The sequence below is a fragment of the Pseudonaja textilis genome, chromosome Z (genome assembly GCF_049901715.1).
Source record: "Pseudonaja textilis isolate UNSWEBS1 chromosome Z, rPseTex1.2, whole genome shotgun sequence".
NCBI classification, from domain to species: Eukaryota; Metazoa; Chordata; class Lepidosauria; order Squamata; family Elapidae; genus Pseudonaja; species Pseudonaja textilis.
In genome coordinates, this window is record NC_142008.1 from 24536214 (window position 1) to 24556863 (window position 20650).

The window sequence follows — 20650 nt, forward strand, 5'->3', positions numbered from 1 at the left end:
AAACGTTAATCTGAAGGGCAAGCCAGTTAATTAGCACGTTGCCTTAATGGGTATAAAAGGACACAGCTGAGCTGGTGCCTTTCGCCAGGAACAAAATGACTATTTTGAATGAGGACATTACTGCAAAGAGCTCTCTGTTTGTTTGAATTTTGAAGGGGAGTCCTAACAGTTTCTGCCAACCATTATCTTGTTATTTCCTTTGATTTGATTGTGAAACAGCTGCTTTCTGTTTGTTCGTTTGAATTTCCAAGAGGAGACATAACATTATTGTTCCTGGCCCAAACAAACCATCTTTCAAGCAAGATGAATTTAAATCAACTGCAGCGTTTGGTAGAGCAGCAAGAACAACAAATTAATCAGCTACTGCAAAGCAATGTGACGCTTCAGAATCAGGTAACACAATTGCTGAATTATGTTTCCAGCTTACCAAGCCCTGCTGCTGTTCCCCCTGCCCCTCCTGAGAGGAAAAGCCCAGTATCCATGCCGGAGAAATTTTCCTGACAAATGGACATGTTTCCGGCATTTCTGGGGCAGTGTCAATTATTTATGTCCTTGAGGCCTGAAAACTTTCCAAATGATCGGGCTAAGACAGGATTTATTCTTAGCCTTTTATCTGGGCAGGCTGCTAATTGGGCTACTCCCTTGTTAGTTCAAGATAGCCCGTTGTTGAATGATTTCCAGGGTTTTCTTCAACAAATGAGAGTGATGTTTGAGAACCCAATTAAGATACAAACTGTGGACAGATGGTTATGGGACATTAATCAGGGGAAACGTTCCCTGCAGGAATACGTTGCAGAATTTCGTTTGCTGTGTTTGGACTCTAACTGGAACGAACTGCTCATATGGCTGCATTCCAGGAAGGTTTGTCTGATGCCATCAAAGATGAGCTGGTCCATGCAGAGAGGGCTTTAACTTTGGATGCATTGATAGTTCAGTGCTTACTAATTGAAGCTCGTTTACAGCAATGTGGATGCAAACGGCTCGGTATGGAACCATCTTCGTTTTCTCGTCGCACAACCCACGCCACCGAGAGTTTTCCAACCCACGGTTAATGTTGAGGAGCCGATGGAGTTAGGCGCACTCCGCCTAAGCAATGGTGCGAGAACGTTCGAGAAAGTTCCAGGAAGGCTTGTGCCTTTATTGCGGGGTCTGGGACATTTTGTTAATTCCTGCAAACGGAGAGGGACCCGCAGACCCGTACCTGAAACCACTCTTGGCTCGTCAGGAAAACAGGGTAGACCTGACCTCAAGGAAACCCTAGGTCGGACACATTTCACATCCCACCTCAAATTGCTGAAGTAAATCCTGGTCCTCTCGGCATTTACTTTTGGACACTGAATTTTTCTACAGTCACAGAAGGAGGGAATTCCCGCTGTTGCGTTGGTGGACTCAGGGGCTACAACCAGCTTTATGGACTGAGCTTTGCTACACACTATGGGATCCCATTGGTTGCTGTACATCCACCCATTAAGGTGGAAACCATGGATGGGCGTGAGCTCAAGTCTGGGCCCATTCGTTTCGCCACCCAGCCAGTGCGTATGATCATTGGGGATCATGAGGAGGCGATAAGTTTTTATATCACCTCGAACCTTCATCTCCCTTTGGTGCTTGGAATGTCCTGGTTGCGTTTGCACAATCCGTTGGTGGCTTGGTCGCAGAACGGTATTTCTTTTCCAAGTCTCCAATGTGTAGACCACCTGAGACAATTGGAATGAGCGACGCCTCCATTGGCTGTGGGAGACAGAGTGGGGTTGTCAACGAAACATCGTCAAGTTAATCATCAGACTCGGGGAAGGGCCCTGTGGTGGGGGATAGTGTTGTGATTGGAAGGATCGGTCCTGTTGGGAGTTTTGACTCTGATGACTGTTAGATCGTGGATTGACGTCAGAACCAGGAAGCGTTAATCTGAAGGGCAAGCCAGTTAATTAGCATGTTGCCTTAATGGGTATAAAAGGACACAGCTGAGCTGGTGCCTTTCGCCAGGAACAAAATGACTATTTTGAATGAGGACGTTACTGCAAAGAGCTCTCTGTTTGTTTGAATTTTGAAGGGGAGTCCTAACAGTTTCTGCCAGCCGTTATCTTGTTATTTCCTTCAGTTTGATTTGATTGTGAAACAGCTGCTTTCTGTTTGTTCGTTTGAATTTCCAAGAGGAGACATAACATGGAGTAATTGCCGGAATCCTGACATTGACTATACTTCACTGAAAAATGGATAAATATGTAGAAACTATCAGCAATACATGTGTATTTAAGGAACACCCACAAGCAATAATATTAACATTAATTTGAAATATTTCACTTCTGAAATTTTAATTATTCTTTTCTTTTTTAAAAAATGTGACTTGTTTAAGCCTTTGATGAAGGAGAGTAGAGATCATGTACTTCATCTTTGTCCAATCTGTCTTTCTCATCATTTTTTTTTTCAAATTTATTTATTACTAGTTATTTTTCTTTGTTACATTGTTGTGCTGTGTTTGAAGTCAATGCACCGGAGAGATTTAATAAATAAAAATGCATTGTAAACCTTCCTGGTAAACTTGGTTTTGAAAACCACTGTACCAATTTTAAAAAATAAATAAAATCTAAAATATCAATTAATACTGAATATAATATTTGGATTTAATCAGTTTTTAAATAATCTAATTATGAAGCAGAAACAATGTAGTTTTGCTGCTATTACTACATAAGACTAACACATCCAATACTTTTCTCAATTAAATCCTATTGAATTCAATGATTGAACTGTAATGTATAAGAATGTTTTATAGCAAATTATATACAGTATGCACAGTAGGATAAATTACTGTGCTTATGTTGTAAAATGCAATTATTCTGATGAATTGTAGTTACATTATTTTTGGACAATTTCAAAGTTATTTATATTCTATTCTTTGTATTAAAAGTGCTAACAATTCATATTTATTGCATTAATAAAATATAAAAATCTTTAGTAATATCATTTTAGTAATGTTTTAAGCCCATTCATGCGCTTTCAAATGTGCTGTATCAGCTAATAAAATGTGTTTCTAAACATTCTTCTTGTTTAGCATAGAGGTATTGGGAATTATTAGAATCTATATCCACTAATGAAAATTTTGTTGTCATGGGGGTGGGGTCTGTTTCTAGAGAGATAAGAAATCACATATATTTGATTATCTGGTTGCATGTTATTAACAGCAGAAAGTTAAGAGTGGAATGCAACAGTTACAATAATTATATTTTTGAAATGGTAAGTTTACAGCCAACACAGAACAATCCAATAAAATAGGATTCTATAAAAATGTCACCTAAATCACAAGGAAGACGGCTGTTTGGGAGAGCCAAAATCCAGAATAAACTTCTTTTATATTTTTCAAAAGTTGTCTCATAGGAATTCTGTTGCACAATTTTGAAAAAAGAAGATAAAGTAGGGAAGCAAGAAGGGGCAATAGTTTAAGGAAATGGTTCAGAACAAACATATTTTGACAGTGAAAAAAACTTAATATTTTACTTAAGGCCCTCAAACAGTAATATAATTAAATGAAAAAGATCACTGTACTTCCGAAACAGTCACTATGCTATGTATTGCTTGAACCAAATGCTGTGTGTTTGCTTTAGGATTAATCCATTGTGTAAACTCAACTAATGGAAATAATTTGTACAAAAATTCTGTATGTTTGACAGTTTGGAAACAGAATATTATAGACTGTGTTGGTTGGAATAAATTATTGCTTCATTATACCATTGCTTGAAGACATTACATGTAAATACTTCAAAGACATGGTTGATGTCAAACTACAATGAATGGCTATAAAGACTTTTTTTGCAATAGTATTTACATTTTAAGTTTAGTTCCAATAAGAGGAAAGAACCTGAGTCAGCCAATTAAAAATCATTTGCACTGGACTGTAAAGGTCAAGTAATGAAAACATGATGGGAGGGTTTCTCCTAAAGTCTACCACCATTTCTACTATTTTGAGTGTATTCAGTTCCAGATTGTTCCAGTCATACCACAAGGCAAGTTGTACAGTCTCTCGTCTGTATGTGGATTCGTCATTGTTTCAAATGAGACCAACCACTGATGATACTGTTGTATCATCTGCAAACTTCAGAATTTTAACAGATGGATCGTTTGAGAGGCAGTCATTGGTATATAGGGAGAAGAGAAGTGGAGAAAGCACACACCCTTGGGGGGGAGCTGTGCTAATTGTATAGGTATTCGATGTGATTCTACCTAGCTTCACCTGCTGCTTCCTGTCTGTTAGGAAGCTTATGATCTATTTACAAATGTGTTCAGGTACCACTAGCTGGTTTAGTTTAGTTAGAAGAATGCCTGGAACAATGGGATTGAATGCTGAACTAAAGTCTACAAAAAGGACCCTTGCATAGGTATTTGGAGATTCAAGTTGTTGTAGGATGTAATGCAGAACTACCAGACATGAATCACCAGACATGAATCACAACAAGATGATTTTTATTATAAGGCTATTTTAAGATAATCTTGCAAGCCTGAAGGATCCCTACTTTATCCAGTATGGGAAGCCTTTCTTAGAAAAGTTTCTAAGTTCTGATCCTTAAGCAGTTACAGGTGCCTGCCTCTTTTGTGTGATTGTTTCCTAGGCAGCAGCATCTTTTCTCTTTTCTGAAGATGATCCATACATTCTTTTACAGAGAAATCCTTTTCCTAACTCCTACTGTGAAAGTGATGCAGGGCTTGGTACGGTCTCTTCTACTATTTAACATCTGCATAAATTGCTGGGTGAGATAATACATCACCATGGGGTCAGGTATCATCAGTAAGCTGATGATACGTAGTTGTATATTTCTACCTGTGGTAAACTAAGTATTGCTGTTGATGTTCTCTCTCGGTGTCTATAGAGTATAGGGAGCCTGGATGGGGAAGAATAGGTTTCAATTAAACCCTGATAAGATAGAGTGCCTTTAGGTTTGGAGACCTTTTGTACCTGGAGATTCACCATCTGTTGTTAGAAGTGGTTACATTGCCCCAAACAGACTGCATGTAATATGTGTTCTTCTAGATACATGAATTCTGTTCAGATGACAATTATGGCCAGTGGGCCCTTTCCACTGCTTCATATTATGCCTACTCCTCAATCAGGAAGCTCTAGCCTCAAATAATCAGATGCCCTAGTCACTTCCAGAATGGGAAAGTAATAGGGACTATAGGCAAGTGTATCTAAATCTTCAACTTGTGCAAAATTCAAAAGTATAGTTCGTGTGATGTGTTGATTGCCAGTTTGCTACAGGGCTTATGGTGCCAGGATTTTGAAGAGATTTTCTCTCCCCAGTTCTATCTATCTGACATTGTTCTCCAGTCTCTCTGTTGGAAAGATGAGCAGTATATAAATGCAAATAAATAGATAGGGCTAAAAATACACGTGATCAAAGCAATTGAGAGAGATTCCAAGAGGAAATAAATATCTCAATCTGTACATGTATAAATAAATAAATATTTCTTTATTAAAATGTGAGTTATATAAAAACAAGGAGAGAGACTAAACTCTCTCTACTCTTCCTACACACCTCTTACAGTTCCTTTTCTTCATCAAGCTCTAAAATTGGAAATCAGCATTTGTATAAATAAAGTGTAGACAGGGCAAAAAAGAGGAGAAAATGTGGCTGAATTGGGAGTCAATTTATGTTCCTTAAGTAACCAGCACTAACATGAAGAAATTACTAGGTTTATGTGCATGCATGTCCTTTATTCTTTTGGGGATGTAGTGTACTTAAAGTATTGCAGTCTGGGTGAAATATATGATGAAGCTATAAAAACTGGATAGTCTCCCAATCAAAAAGAGGAAAATTGTATTTTTTTCTACTTCATTCTATTCCCTGAATCAAAAATTTTCTATGTACTATCGTAAAGTCATTTAGGAAAAAAGTTGTGTTGGGGATAGATAGGACCGTAATATAAAACAGAAAGGCTTTAACGTTTTTGGCAGTAAGTGATCATCATTAGTTTCTGTGTGATAAGATACCTTTCTTGTCCAAATCATATAAAAGTCTCTTTGGGTCAGTAATATGATTGTTTTGTAAAGCATTCCAGTTTCTATGTTTTAAAATAATTGCATATGATGTATGTACAATTTTTTCTCTATAGGAGTTATAAGGAAAGTTCATTGCATGATAATATTTATACCTGAACTTTGCCTATGGGTATTGATATTCATATCATGTTCAGTCTAGATAGAAAGAAGCAATGAGAATAATAATTCAGTTTTGTAAATACAGTTTTGTTATGCTTATATCAAGACATATATAAATGTTGTGTATCTTATATCTCTTCTTTCTGTAATAAAATGTGTGTGTGTGTGTGTCTGTGATTAATATATATTCACTCATAAAGAAAAAAAGCGCTACTCTCTTTTCTGACTACATATATTTTATCTACTATTTGAAAATGGACTAGGTCTTGCATGCTCAAAAACTGGAATGGTTTGTTATTTTTGTGCTTGTTAATTAAAAAATATACAGTAAACTCGATCATGTTTTGTCCACTGCTCTACTTAGCATATCCATCTATGCTTATTTCCATTTTCAAAATTTCATTAAAGGAAAGGGCTTTAAGAAGCAGATCGTAGGTATATAAGAAATACAGGAAATAGGGAGAGTCATCCGAAACACCTCTGAGTATAATCTGCTATTATATGGTATTCCTTGGTTTACTAAGGAGCTTCAAGATATGAATCATGAATTAAGCAAATTATTTTGATTCTTCTGATTGGCTTTCACATCAGGGTATAGGACACAATGATCAGTCTTGTGATGATCTCTTTTGGGAGATGGCAGGAGGGAATGTGGCCCTTCAATTCCAATAAGACCTCACACTGGGAGGCTATTGTTAAACCCAGATCCAAGAAACTATTTAAGAAATATGGGTATATAATGGATACTAATAAAAATAAAACAAAATAAAAACAATATTGTAGTATATATCTCAATGGTTTCTTAATTGACATATGCAAAAACTATGAATAATGTATTAAATAGATAGTACAATAAAAATTAAATCACTGTTATTAGATATAAATTACTTTGCTCTTAGAATTGCCATAAGTGATTAAAATGCATGAAGTAATGAAAAGAGGAAATAAAACACTAGGGAGAAGATTTTCAGTAGCAGCTATCACATCCTGTGTTCTCTCAAGGAAACCGTGCTTGTAAAAATTATGCCAACATGTCATACTCAGTAGGTGTTGATGCAGAGAGGAACGAATTTATGCACAGAATACTTTCAGCAGGTTTTTATTTCATTGTTGTGCATGTGCATTTTAGTTATTATGGGAGGCATTGTGAATAACAAAGCTATGCTTAAAATACGGGTAGTGCTGCATACAAAGGAGAAAGTGTCTAGAGAAGGATTGACAGGGTAAGGACTTACTGTGTCATTCTGTCACTGATAAGATGGAAAATATCTATTTCTGGAGTTGAACTTCCTAGTGACCAGCAAAATGCCATTTAAAGTGTAGTGGATAATGTACAGCAAGATCTATAATAGGAAAGCTTAAAGATGCTTACTTCCCTCAAATAAAGTAACACTACATTTAACACATTATGTTGATTTCAGTGAAAGCAGACATAGCAATATTTAGATAAATACCAAACCAAACTGAATATTTTTTCATATACTGAGAAGAGGAAAAGATAAATATTCACAGAACATCTCAATGCTACCCACACATGTAATGTTATATTATTGGTCTCTTTTTCTAAAATAGATGTGGGGTTTTAATTATTGAAGCAGTGCAGTAATAAGTAAAAGTAAAAATAAAGTTAAAGTACGGTAAGTAAAAGTAAAAAGCTTTTTTTATATAGAGAGAAAATGAGAGAGTATTTGGTGATGTTAATTAACAAAGATATCATTTTCAGAAGTTTTTGTATACATAATATTTAAAATAACTAAACAGGTATGAGTGCACTATCCATACATAAGTAATACATTTAAATGCCGTGTGTGTGTGTGTGTGTGTGTGTGTGTGTGTGTGTGTGTGTGTGTTTATTCCAAGCCATCTTTTTTCATGGATGGCTGCTTCAGGGAATATCAGAGACTCTTATATAGAAAACCAAATTGTTATCATTCAGTATTCAGGTTGCTGACTGATTCTTAAGGGCACGTTTTCAAACCTTCATGGAGTGGCCAGGAATTGGCTATAATAATTGCAAACAGTGTATGATTTATTACTTAACTATAGCCTATCTTTACCAGAAAAGGAAAGAACAATCCTCCATGAGTTGTAGAATTCAAATTAGGAAAAGGATCCCAATTTATCCAGTTGGGTTTTAGCTAATATGCAAAACATACGTAGCTTATTTATTTCAGTCATAAATGAAATTATTGAGCTAATTGCAAATTTTATAATTTTTATTTTTATTTATTATTGTTTTATGGATTTTGAAATGAATTTTGACATACTTTATTTTTTAAATAGTAACTGTACAACAAAGTTTGTTTCTTGTAGAAAGAAATGGGAGGGAGAAATTGAAATTTATTTTTGGAATTTAACACAATCTAATAGATAAAATATGGCAAGAGTCCATCACATCTCATCTCAATTCAAATCATTATATTTATACTTTTGTCTGTCCTGTTGCAATTTCATATTATCTTTTCTCATTAAACAAATTTTCCCCTGTAGTTACTAATTGGAGTATGACATCTTTAAATCTTTTAATTTTATCCATTCAAACTCTTATTTAAGCTTCAATGTATACCTTTAAAATTATAGCATTCAATATAATACATAACTTCCAATCGAAGTATGCTTGGTACATTCTTAAAATACACACTATATTCTTAAAAAGAAAAGATTATATATATATATATGTAAATAAAACACACATTCCATTCCAATTCAATTCTATCATTAATATTCATTAAAATCTTAACATCTTTAACATCTTTTCAATTAAATATCATACTTCTTGGAACACTTATAAACTTTCCATAATTCATGCTTCCCCCATATTTCTCACTTATATTTTTATAAATCATTAATAATAATTAAAATGTTCCCATCCTTTCCTAATTTAATCATCTCATTCACTTTAATTTATTTATTTCTTAACAAACATTCCACTACATTACAGTGAATATTTTATCCATCATTTTAGTCATATTTTCTAAAATTATTTCTATTTGTAATATAGCAATGCTATCTTATGTTACCTTTGCAGAATCCCTTCTACAATTAAATTTTCACCCATTATCTCTAAACAGGCTTATGGTTTCAATCCTTATATCTTTTCCCTGTTTCTCTATATCTTGTTGCTGTCTTTTACAAGTTCTTTTCCTTATCTTCTTCCCCCTCTTCTTCTCCCTCCCTTTTTACCTCCTCGTCTCTACTTCTAATTCTCTCATCTATAATCCCCTCTTCTGTTGCTTTCTAATATTATATTTATCTTTCAAGCTCTTCTTCTTTTTGGTTGTTTTTTTCTAATCTTAAACCTTTCACTCTCTTTCCCCCCTTTCCTTTTTTTCCCCCCACTTAAAATTATTTTGTCATTAAAGATGGCTTCTTCTTTGTCCCGACCTTCTTGTTCTGCAAGCGTTTCTTGTTGTTTCTCATAGTTCCAGATCTCCATTTCTAAGATTTGAAATATGAAGCCAAAAGAACCTCTCCCTTCTTGTGCATCTTCTTTCCATTTTTTAAGTTCCATTTTCAGTTCTTCTAAGAGTGATGCCATTTTAAACACTTTTAAACAATCACCCGATTAATTTTAGTCATTTAGATGCAAAAACCAAAGATCACCAAGTAATCCAAATAATCCAAGGCTGTTTCTTCTTGCTTCTTTTTTCCACTTTCTCTTCCTGGGGTTCTATTATTTTGTTGCCAAGTTTCAGTTAAGACGTATCTTTGGGGAATCTTGTTAAAGTTTCACTGTAAGTTCCTTTAGTTACAGTTTCATTCCTTAGTTCCAGGCAGTCTCGTCCATTTTTCCAGATCCTACCCTTTTATTCTTTTTTTTCCTCCTTTCCTGCTTTTAAAAACTTTTAAATATCCAGAAATCTTTATTATCCCTTTGACTTTTGTTTTCAGCTTAAATGCCTATTAATGTTAAAGTGGATTTTTTTTTTCAATTTCTTGCTTAAGTCTCTTAGCTGTCAGTATATGAAGGGAAGAAAAAAAAACCTAATCCTTTCCCCTTTTTCTCTCCTTTGCTGCTTCAAAATCTTCTTTGGGAATAATGGTATTTAGTTTAAATTCCAGGGTACCTTACGTTGTTGCTTTTTCAGTTTAACCCACATTCTTTTCCAGTTCCGTTCTTCTTTGAGGTGGCCATTTCTGACCACCACTGCAACCGCCTTCAGGAAAGGGAGTAATGGCCAGCTGGGGAAGAGAGATGCAGCTCTCCTCGACCCTGCTGGCAGTCTCCCCCCTCTTCACCACCTCTAAGGGGTGGCTTAGCCCCAAAACCAGCCAGCTCGGGGTGCTCCGGCGGTGAGCACAGGTCGAAACCACGCACGATCGCGGATTTCAGTCTGTCACCGAAGAGACTCAAACCGGAAGCCCATGCTGTATAAATTTAAGGTGGGATGTGGTTCCCCTTTATACATATCATGAGTTTTATTCTTTTCTACCACATTTTTGTATTGCAATTTGGAAAGTTCTGTTTCTGAGGTTGCTTGTTTTCTTGCAGTTGTTTCATTATCCAAACTAGGTAACATCATCAGTACTTAGTCCTTTTTGTAGGATCCTGTGTTCTGCAGTGGATAGTGAGTGGTTGGACATGTTGACCACTAGTTTAGGCTCTGGGTTTTGGGGGTTCTAGAATTGAGTTTGGGGAGTTTGCTTTGCAGTTTGGTTTTTCTTTCCCAGCATGTCTGTGGGATCTACTCATGATGGTAGTGGCCAGTCTCTCCATGTGCTCTGGTGTGATGGTCTGTTTTAAAAGCTCTTTGAGGTTTGCTATGGTATGCAGATATGTGCTTAATCTAAGATATGCATTTGTGATCATGAACTCTATCATTTCCCACCCCTGCACTTTCTTGGTCTATTTTCCACCCAGTTGTGCAATTGATTGGAGGTTTGTACCTGACAAGGGTAGGGGGGACATGCTGTTATAGGCATACAGGAAGAAAAGTTGTTCTTTGGTGGAAGTGTACCTGCAGGCAAATTTTTCCCATTTGCCTGCTGTCTGAAGCATTTGACGCCCATATGTGATACTAATAAATGAGGATATTTGTTGCTCAGGGTTGACATGAGGGGCCAGTGTTTTCTGAGCTTGCTTGTTTTCTTGCAGACCGTTCATTACCCAAACTAGGTAACCTCACTGTCTTCAGACAATGCTGGCTCCCTTGGGTAAAAAATGGAGATGAACATCATCCCCTAGAGTCAAACATGACTAGATACTGTTACTTAGTTTGGGTCATGTCAACCCTGAGCTACAAATATTCTCCTTTTTTGGTAAAGGTTTCCTCTGTCTAGTCCCTTTCATGGTCATGTGTCTAGCATAAAGTGCACAAAATACTGTTACTTTCCCACCAAAGTGATACTTATTTATCCATTAACATTTTCCATTATATTTTCATGCTTTTGGACTACTAGGTGGGCAGGAGATGGGGCAAATAATGGGAGCTCACACAGCACTTAGGTCCTGAACTAGGAATGTAATGTCAGCTTTTCAGCTGAAAAGATCAGCTTCTTTACCTGCACAGGATGAATGTTTGGGCGTTCTTGAAGGGCAGTCCCATGTAGACCATATTACCATAGTCTTGTTGATAGCTGATGAGAGTGTGAATGATTGTTGCCATTGACTACATTTAAAAGACTATACATAAATAATACTGCGCATAACTAGTCCAAGGAATCCCTAGATTATAGACCAATTCCTTCTGAAGGAGTACCATCCCATTTGATATAATAGCATCCCGTTTGAGTCTAAATTTGAAATTATCTGAGAATTGATTATCTTCTGTATTAACAGCCACTCTGTCTCATTTGAGTAAAGTATCAGACACATTTCTAGCTACAGATCAAAACAACTATATTTCTGTTCAGTATGACACCTCTAAAATTTTCAGATTTCATTCAACTCTTCCTCCTATTGATACAGCTATTTGATTATGCTGAGTGAACAGTAGAGTCATTCCTTCAACTTTGACATATTGAAAGCAATTCTGGTATAAGCTTTAAAATATACATATAGTTTTACTTCAATTAATGTTCTGTTATAAATAAGAATTCTCCAAAATCTCTGATATCTATCTGATCTTTTTTCTAGGATAAAATTTAATGGGTCTGTCAGTCTTTGAAGCATTTAAAGTTTGTAGTGGCTGCTTCTGACCTCTGTTCCAAATGCTATCAATTTCTGTTTGGTTATTTGGATGTTTGTTTATTTGTGTACAATGTCAGTATGTGAAGAAAAGTTCTGTTGCCAAGTGATTTGAAATAATGCTTTGTTGAGTGACTAGGATGCTTGCTCTTTTATATCTATATCTATCTATTCTGCCAGCCAATCAGTACAGAAGCATTAAATTAACAAGAGCCTTGAATATCCTATCAGTGTGCGTAAACTGTATGGTTCTACTTATAGTAGTAGGTTAAGATAACCTATCTTTGTGGCTGCTTTTCTTTGTTTATACTGGTGCAGCTTGCCAAATCTGCAGTTCCTTAACTGTTTTACAGCAAGAACTTTTGTTTTTATAGAGTAGAAAGATATTTTAAAAACTTTTGTGAGCGTGGGAATAAGAGTTGGAACTCTCTTATCCCAGTTTTAGAAAATTATCAGTATGGTAAAACACTGAGAGAAAGGGTAAAGAAATACAAAAGAAACAATCCATTAAGTGATGTGAAGCTGTATAAGGCAAAAATAATGTACCTTTATGATGAAGATTATGAAAGGGTAAGCTGTGAATGTATGTGCAAAGGTGATGTTGGTAAAGTTGTAAAATTTGGGGAAATGTTTAAGTTATAGGAGCAATTTTACTTTTTAAAAAAAAGGATAAAAACAGTTTAATGTGAAAAACGTGTAATTAAATGTTGAAGTATAAATGTCTATTTGGTCTTCAATAATATTTTCTATTATATATACAAATATGTTGTGAGTTTTAGCAGTTGGGAATATGGGAGGAAATAAAATACAAAATGTCATAAATATTTTCCTATGTATATTTAAAAAGAGAGTGTAAGTTAGCATTTTAATACAGTACCAGAACTCATATTTATAAATCTAACTTTTTTTAAAAAAAGCTTTCATATATGATATTTCACAAGATTCTGCTTCTGTATTGAAAAAGCTGATCTGAAGATTTGGACTATCCCAGATATTCACTATGCTGAATTCTAAGTATTCCCAAGAAAATTAAAGCAATTTACGTTGATGCTTGAAATCTTAAAGACAGCCTATGGAAAAATTAAACAATCGATGTCTTCAATTTGGTTACCACTCAGAATATTGTTACATGTAAATTTCTTCTATAGTTTTTCTAAATCTAAATATAATATTCTTTTCTTTTAGATCCTTAGAGGATCTTATATCAGATATATTATCTTTTATATCCATCTTTTCTAGTTGCTAGGAAATTGTTGTCTTTGCACAATTTGTCCTAAACAAACAGAATTCTCTTTAATGATACTTCATTTTTCTTGTAACTTTTCTCCTGAGCATTTTTTTTGTTCTAGCTTGTTAGTTTTTTGACTGGGGTTGAGTTAATGGTGATGAATGTCTTTCAGAAATGTGTCTCCACTGAGAAAGAAATATTTTCATACTATTATCCCACACAAGCAATTATTTGAATCACTATATGTCAAAGTACAGCTGGAAATGTGACAGAGAAATTAGGAGGTTTCTTTAAGTTTAAATGTTAATTACAACTACAGTAAAAGATTAATTCTAAATTTCAGTAACATAATTTATAAATGCAATGGTAGAAATTTAAATTATAGTACTCAGCAAACTAAATAGTAACTTCTCTTTTTTCCATATAAACCTACTATTTGCAAAACAATGAAACAGTAATTTTATCATTACATGTAGAGAGGAAGTCACCTCGTTGTGTTTCTTTTGGTATAATTTTAGCTCTCTAGGGTTTGTGAGAAATACACATAAAATATTCAAATTATTAACATATATAAATAAGAGACATCCGTATACATTTTATGTTTAGAAGATTATCTAGAAGTGATGTATTCTATTTCTATAAATGATTATGGTTTTAAGAGGTATTTCAAATTTATACAATTAATGAAATTATTTGAAGATCAAAGAGTGGCAGAAAAGTTTCTTTAAAAAATATTTAAATATTTATAATTATGCATCAAACTTTATTGAATTTAGAGAAATCTCATCATTCTGGAATTTTAGTTTTAACCGTAATCTTTCTCCTTATGACATTGTATGAATTAAATGAGGGTCTGGGAAATGGTACAACTGTATATGCTTTCCATTAAACTCCATATCATGGTTTTATCCTGGAGACAGAGTTGAATCAATTCCTCTGCACTGTCCTTATTAAGAATTGTAATTTTTATTACACTTCCTGTTGTATTATTATATTCCTAATTCCAAGCAAAACACACCAGGAGTGCTTATGTAAGCACTCGCACACCCAAGATTGTAAAGTTTTATATTTTTTTAATCTTTCAACTGTGTGTTGGCAATTGTCCTAGGTTTTGAGAATATTTTAATTTAAATTTGTAAAGCTATCTGACTCCATAGCAACTCTTAGCAGTATACTATATTAAGAATATTAGATGCAAAATTAACAGCAACAATAAAACAAAATTAACATAATAAACCATTCTTTAAAAATAAAAACTAACACTCTGTTAGTTTGCTATATTCTTACATAAGACCCACCACTGACCTAATCCAAGCCTGAGAAACAACCAGGTTTTAAGACCTTGTTTACATGACAGCAGATTAAATGATATGTGAATCTCTGGGGGTATAATGTTCCAGAGGGCAGGCAGGATAATAGAGAAGGCTTTTGTTAAGTGATAATATTTTCTTAGTGGGACCTCAAGCTTGCCAGCATTCCTGGTATGTCAAAAAGGATGAACAATCATTACAGATCCAGTGATATCTTGGAAAGCCAGGAGGTATCCCATAACCCTTCACAGGATAATCAGGACCTTAAATTCTGAGTGAAAACAACATATCCCAGGATAATGTTGCAGGACCCAATTTGGGTCGAACCCCAGGACAGAACAGTTCAAGCACACAGTCTGGTAGTTCCCTGAAGATGGATTCCAGGACAAGTCCAAAAGTTCAGAAAATAAAACCTCTGGCTGGTGACTGACCCAGATTGGATCCTGCAACCTTACATTCCATTTGCTGCTAACCAATGCAGCTCACTGAGCAGAGTATAACATAACATACCATATTATGCCTATAACAGTCTATCCTATTGCTTTCTGAACTAGCTACACAGCGTCCTTCAAGGCACATTTATGCAGAAAGTGTTGCAATAGAATACACTTGAGATGATTAAAACAGGGACAAATGTCCAGAGGGTGTCACTATCCAGAAAAACAAATTGACTTACTTGCAGAATGCTTTTGTAAATTGTTCAACTTTCCATCGCAAAATTGATGTGCAGGCTCTATACAAGGGGTGTCAAACTCAAGGCCTGCAGTCTTCACCCACCTCGCAGGGTGCTTAGATCTGGCCCATTTGGCCTCTGCCAGTGCTGCCCTCCCAAACTCTGTTTTTGCTGGCAAAGGAATGCAGGAGGCAGTCACAGCCAAAAATGGAGCCGGGGGGGTGGGGGGTGGAGTGGGGTGCTGCAAGCACCTCTTCCCCTTTTTGCATTTGAGCATTCAAGAAGAAGAGTTAGGAAAGGGGAAAGGTACAGAGAAAAGACAAAGAAACTAAAGAAAGATGGAAAAAGAGCAAGGAAGGAAAAAGGGGAAAGAAGAAGAAAGGAGAAGGAAGAGAGAAGGAAAAAGAAGAAAATGGAAGGCGGAAGGAAGGAAGGAAGTTTATAATGGAGGGAGGGTCTGAGCGAAGTCCTGCCTTAGTACTTGAACACCAGCAGCTCTGCTGCCCTTTCACCATCTCTTGTCTCCTCCTCCTGACTTCTCCTCTATTGCTGAGGATGTTTTGGTTACAAAGCCGAGTCTCCTTTTGTGGACAGGGAGTGGGCCTCCCTCTGGCCCACACACCTTACCCTCCTACACACACCATGAGCAACCTGGCCAAGGAGAGCAAAAACAGCAGTAGTAGCCTGAAGGAGGAGGTACGCACAGCTAGGCAGCCCCTCGGGGAAGTGGGACTGGGCTCGAGTCCTGGTGTCCTGGGAGTTTGAGGGCCGGGCTGGGCCCTTGCTGCCTAGGGCTCTGGACATTCTGCACTGCCATCCAGGGTTCGTCCATATGGTTAGAGTGATGATAAGGCTCCTCTGTAGGACAAGGTTTTGGCGCTCTCCCTGGTATCACCTTCCTCCACTGGAAACAGTGGATCCCCTCAGCCCTCCCCCCAGGCCACCACAGGTGCCCCTGACACAAGTGACATTGTGTTGGCCATGCCCATTCAAGCCACAACTCTCTGGCCATACCCCACGCCCCTTCCTCAAGGTCAAACAAAACCCTAATGCAGCCCCCCCCCCGTTTCAAATTTTGAATGATGTAGGTGATATCTTTTAGGGTCTTTAAGCCTTTGATACTATTTGTAATATGTAAGTTATTGCAACATACCTACTAAAAATGTGAAAACATGCATCTTTATCTGTTCTAAATTGATTAGTTTGTTCTTTATCTAATTTGATGAACATTTTTTTAAATTAATGTAAATCATCTTGGTTTGTGGATATAAATATAAAATAGTATTTAACAAGGATGTAAATATTTTGCATTGGAACATGAATATGGCTTAATGGTTGCTACTTAATCACTAGCAATTTATGAAATGCTTCATGTTAATTTCTAGCATGTTCAATATAACTAAAATGTAGGATTGGATGTACATCAGAGGTGGTATTCAACCGGTTCACACCAGTTCGGGCGAACTGGTAGCAGTGATTTGGTGGGGGTGGCTGAACTAGTGGTAACCCCTGGCTGGCCATGACCCTGACCTGGTCGCTCAGTTGCCCACTTGTCCTGGTTGCTCTCCTAGCTTTCTCTACCACGTGGCGGCCATGGCACAACTCAGGTGGATGTCCCATGGCTACTGCACATGCACACTGCTTGTGCAGCCGCTACACATGCAGTGCACATGTCTGACCGCCCTCCCAGAGCACACTTTCTTCCTTCTCCGGGCAGATGCGCCTCTTCCAGCCCGGCCCAGCCTGGCCAGCCAGCAGGTGGGTGGGTGGATGTCCCAGGGTTTCTCACCCCCTTTTGGCACGAGACGCCTGCAGCTGCTGTGTGGTTTTTTTCGGTGCGGTCCAGCAGCTGCACCGAAGAAAGCATGCCCTGTTCTATGTGCCGGCAAGTCTGAACAGCTAGAGCATAGAACAGGGTGGTGCTGGACCATTGGAGGAGCGGAGTGGAGCGGAGCCGGAGATCATTAGCCACCTCTTTTGCAGCGCAAGAAGCCTCCCCCAACCAGCTAGCTGCTCTCCTCCTACTCTGGCTGTTTGTTCTGTATGGCCGAGGAGGAGGAGACCAGCCGGCTGGTTGGGGAAGGCTTTCTGCACCAAAAGAGGCGGCTAGAGACCAAAAAAGAGTTGCTTCCAGCAGCTGCCCCTTTGGCTGGCTGCTCTCCTCCTCCTCGGCCATACAGAACAAATAGGCAAAGGAGACCAGCCAGCCAATTCGGGAAGGCTTCTTTCGCTGTGAAAGAGGCGGCTACTGATCTCCGGCTTCGCTCCATTTCTCCAATGGTCCAGCACCGCCCTGTTCTATATGCTGGCTGTTCAGACTTGCTGGGCCTGACACATAGAACAGGGCATGCTTTTTTCGGTGTGGCTGCTAGGCATCTTGCAACAAGGGGGGCAAGAAGCCCCGGGACATGGGCCACCTGCTAGCTAGCCGGGCCAGGCTGGGTTGGAAGAGGCATCCACCAGGAGAAGGAAGAAAGAGTGGTCCAGGAAGGAGGGTTCCGGGCAGGTGGTTGGATGTCCCAGGACAACTTAAAGGTCGACTTTAAGAGTGCCCCCATGGAAGAAGTTGAAAACCGAGAGCAAAAGTAGTGGCAACGGGCATGTGTGTCCCTCCACAAAGAGTGTGAAGGGAGGCAGACACCGAGCCTCTGAAGAAATGAGGAAGTGCCGAAGCCCTGGCTGTCACCCAGGAGGGGACTGCGGAAGGACCCATCACATGCCCCTGCTTTCCCCACTACTTTTCTCTTGTTCTTGGCTTCTTCCATAGGGGCGCTCTTTAATAGCTGGAAGACATTTCATTAGATCACTGCCAACTCATCGTTGGGAGAGGTGTAGCCCCTGAATATACAAGAAGTCTTGGGCAAATTTCTCTGACTTTTAAAATGCATCTGCACAGTGTCTGTCTCCCTTCACGCTCCTTGTGTACGCCAGGAGGGCTTAACCAGAATGAGAGACAGTGAAGTTGACTGCTATGAGGCTAGCGCCTTGGCTTCCCCTCTTGCTCCTCTCAGTCACCCTGAGCCGGTGCAGTTCTTTACTTGGGCAGCCAGATGGCCTCAGCAGCAACAGGCAGCGCTGCAACCATGAGGTACAGAAAGATTTGGTGGTGCAAATTTATCTCTGAGAGGCTTCTGGCAAAAAACAAAACAAAAACGACCCCAAAACAAAACCCATTTGGCAGGCAGACTCGGTAGGCAGTCGTGATCTTTAGTTGGTTTTTTTTTTGTCAGTCCAAGGGCAGGGGGTGGAAGGTACGTAGGAAATCTCCCTGCCTCTGCAGCATCAGTCATGTGACTGAGTGGGCGTAGCCAACTCAACGTCATTTGCAGCAAGCTGCCGCACCACCTTGCCAAGTTGCCCACGCCCACCCAGTCACATGAGCACCAAGCCACACCCACCAAACAAGCCATGCCCATAGAACCAGTAGTAAAAAAATTTGAATCCCAAATTTGAATCCCACATAATATCATTGTAGCATAGATGATTTTCCACAAGAGTTGCAAATTTTTGTTCAGAAAGGAATAGTGTTTGCATAGAAACTGTCATTAGAAATTATGACAAATTAGACTCCTTTAAAGCAGTCTTTAGCAGAATATTTTACTCAACAGTTCCAAGAAATAAATCTGAGATAGCCAAGATGACTAATATAATTATTGAGATTTGAAACCTGCAATTATGGAGTCTTCTACTGAAAAATGGATAAAAGCCTGAGAGATTTCACTTGTCATGGTGAATTGTTTATATTCTTTCCTTATAATTTGCTTTTTAAGTGGTATTGTGTTATTTCTTAATTCCCGGGTTTAAAAAAATAAGGATAAAATTTATTTTAAAACAATTTTTATTGTAACCTTCACTCAGTCAGTTTGGTTGTATAATTTTAAGGAAGAAAATGTTTTTAATTATAATGTGCAATCACAGGCAAGTTGATAATAAATATTCTGATGATAGGCAAATTATGTTAAACAGTTAAAGTTGTAATAGTTATCATTTGAATTGCTCAGGGGGAAGAGGGATTTGATAAAGAAATAAACAACAATTGTAAACTGTTTTTAATTATATAACCACCATAGTAATGTTCTTTTGGATTCTTGCCTGATGACATAGCAAAGTAAATTTATGTATTACCTAAAGATCAAAAACATTCCTAGATTATCTTTTTTGACCAGCGCAAGCATTAATTTTACAACTGGTAGTCCACAAAAGAATTTGATTTCCATTAAATACAGGAAAAGCTCGCAAAGGATTTAGCAATAAAATCAATATTGTATTAAATACAGTGGGCAATTTATCGTGAGATAAAATTTCTGGGTATATGAAACAAATGAGTCAAGCTAGATAGATCAAAAAGTGTGAACTAAAGAACAGAATAGAGGACAGGTTGTAATCAGCTAAAATTATGAAAAATTGTCTTGAAGATCAAACAGATTCCTTGTCACTTTTAAAGTAGAGAAAAACTCTACAAATATGCATTGTGCCTTGACATAAAAACAACTAGTAACTGGATGTAAGATTGATAATTAGAACTCCAGGCCAAAGATCTTATAAGAACAAATCTAAACCTGCTCCATCAAAACATGTTACTTCAGCCCAAATTAATTCTTGCAAGAGGTGAAGATGTGCTATTTGTGAAAAATTCTTCACGCTAGGATGGATACTTCAGTACATTATTAAATATCAGGAGAGCATCATGTCAGACAAGTAAAAACAACATCTAACACATCAAAAGAGAAATGCAAAAAATGATATAAAGGGATAATATAGCCAGATACAGTAAGCATGGTCAAGATTAAATGTACATTATGCTGACATTGTAAGTTTGTACTCCTATTGTAGTGAAGCAGAATTAATATACATTCACAATTCCTTTGGTTGCCATTTTAAAACAGGTGTATTCTATATATTATAAAAAAATGATAAAACATATAAATATTGACTTGAGTCTCTCAAATTCCATGTAAATAGCATGATTAGGAAAGAACAATATAGACATCTATAAGTATGTTTAATACTTGTCTAGGGTAAATCCTGGAAACAGTAATATAAATTTTCTAGCCTTTTTTATAATGTGTTAATTAAGAGAGATGGTTTGAATTGCTATTTCTAAGATAAGTACTTGTTTGCCAGACTTCCGACAATTTTCACAAATAAAATACAGTAAAGCTTT

At 37.3% G+C, this 20650-nt stretch overlaps 1 protein-coding gene across 4 annotated transcripts in view; it reads left to right on the forward strand.

Annotated features, from left to right (window-relative positions):
- The window catches only part of CACNB2 (calcium voltage-gated channel auxiliary subunit beta 2), a 169558-nt gene that overhangs the window by 74475 nt on the left and 74433 nt on the right, over nt 1-20650 (forward strand). The window lies entirely within an intron of this gene.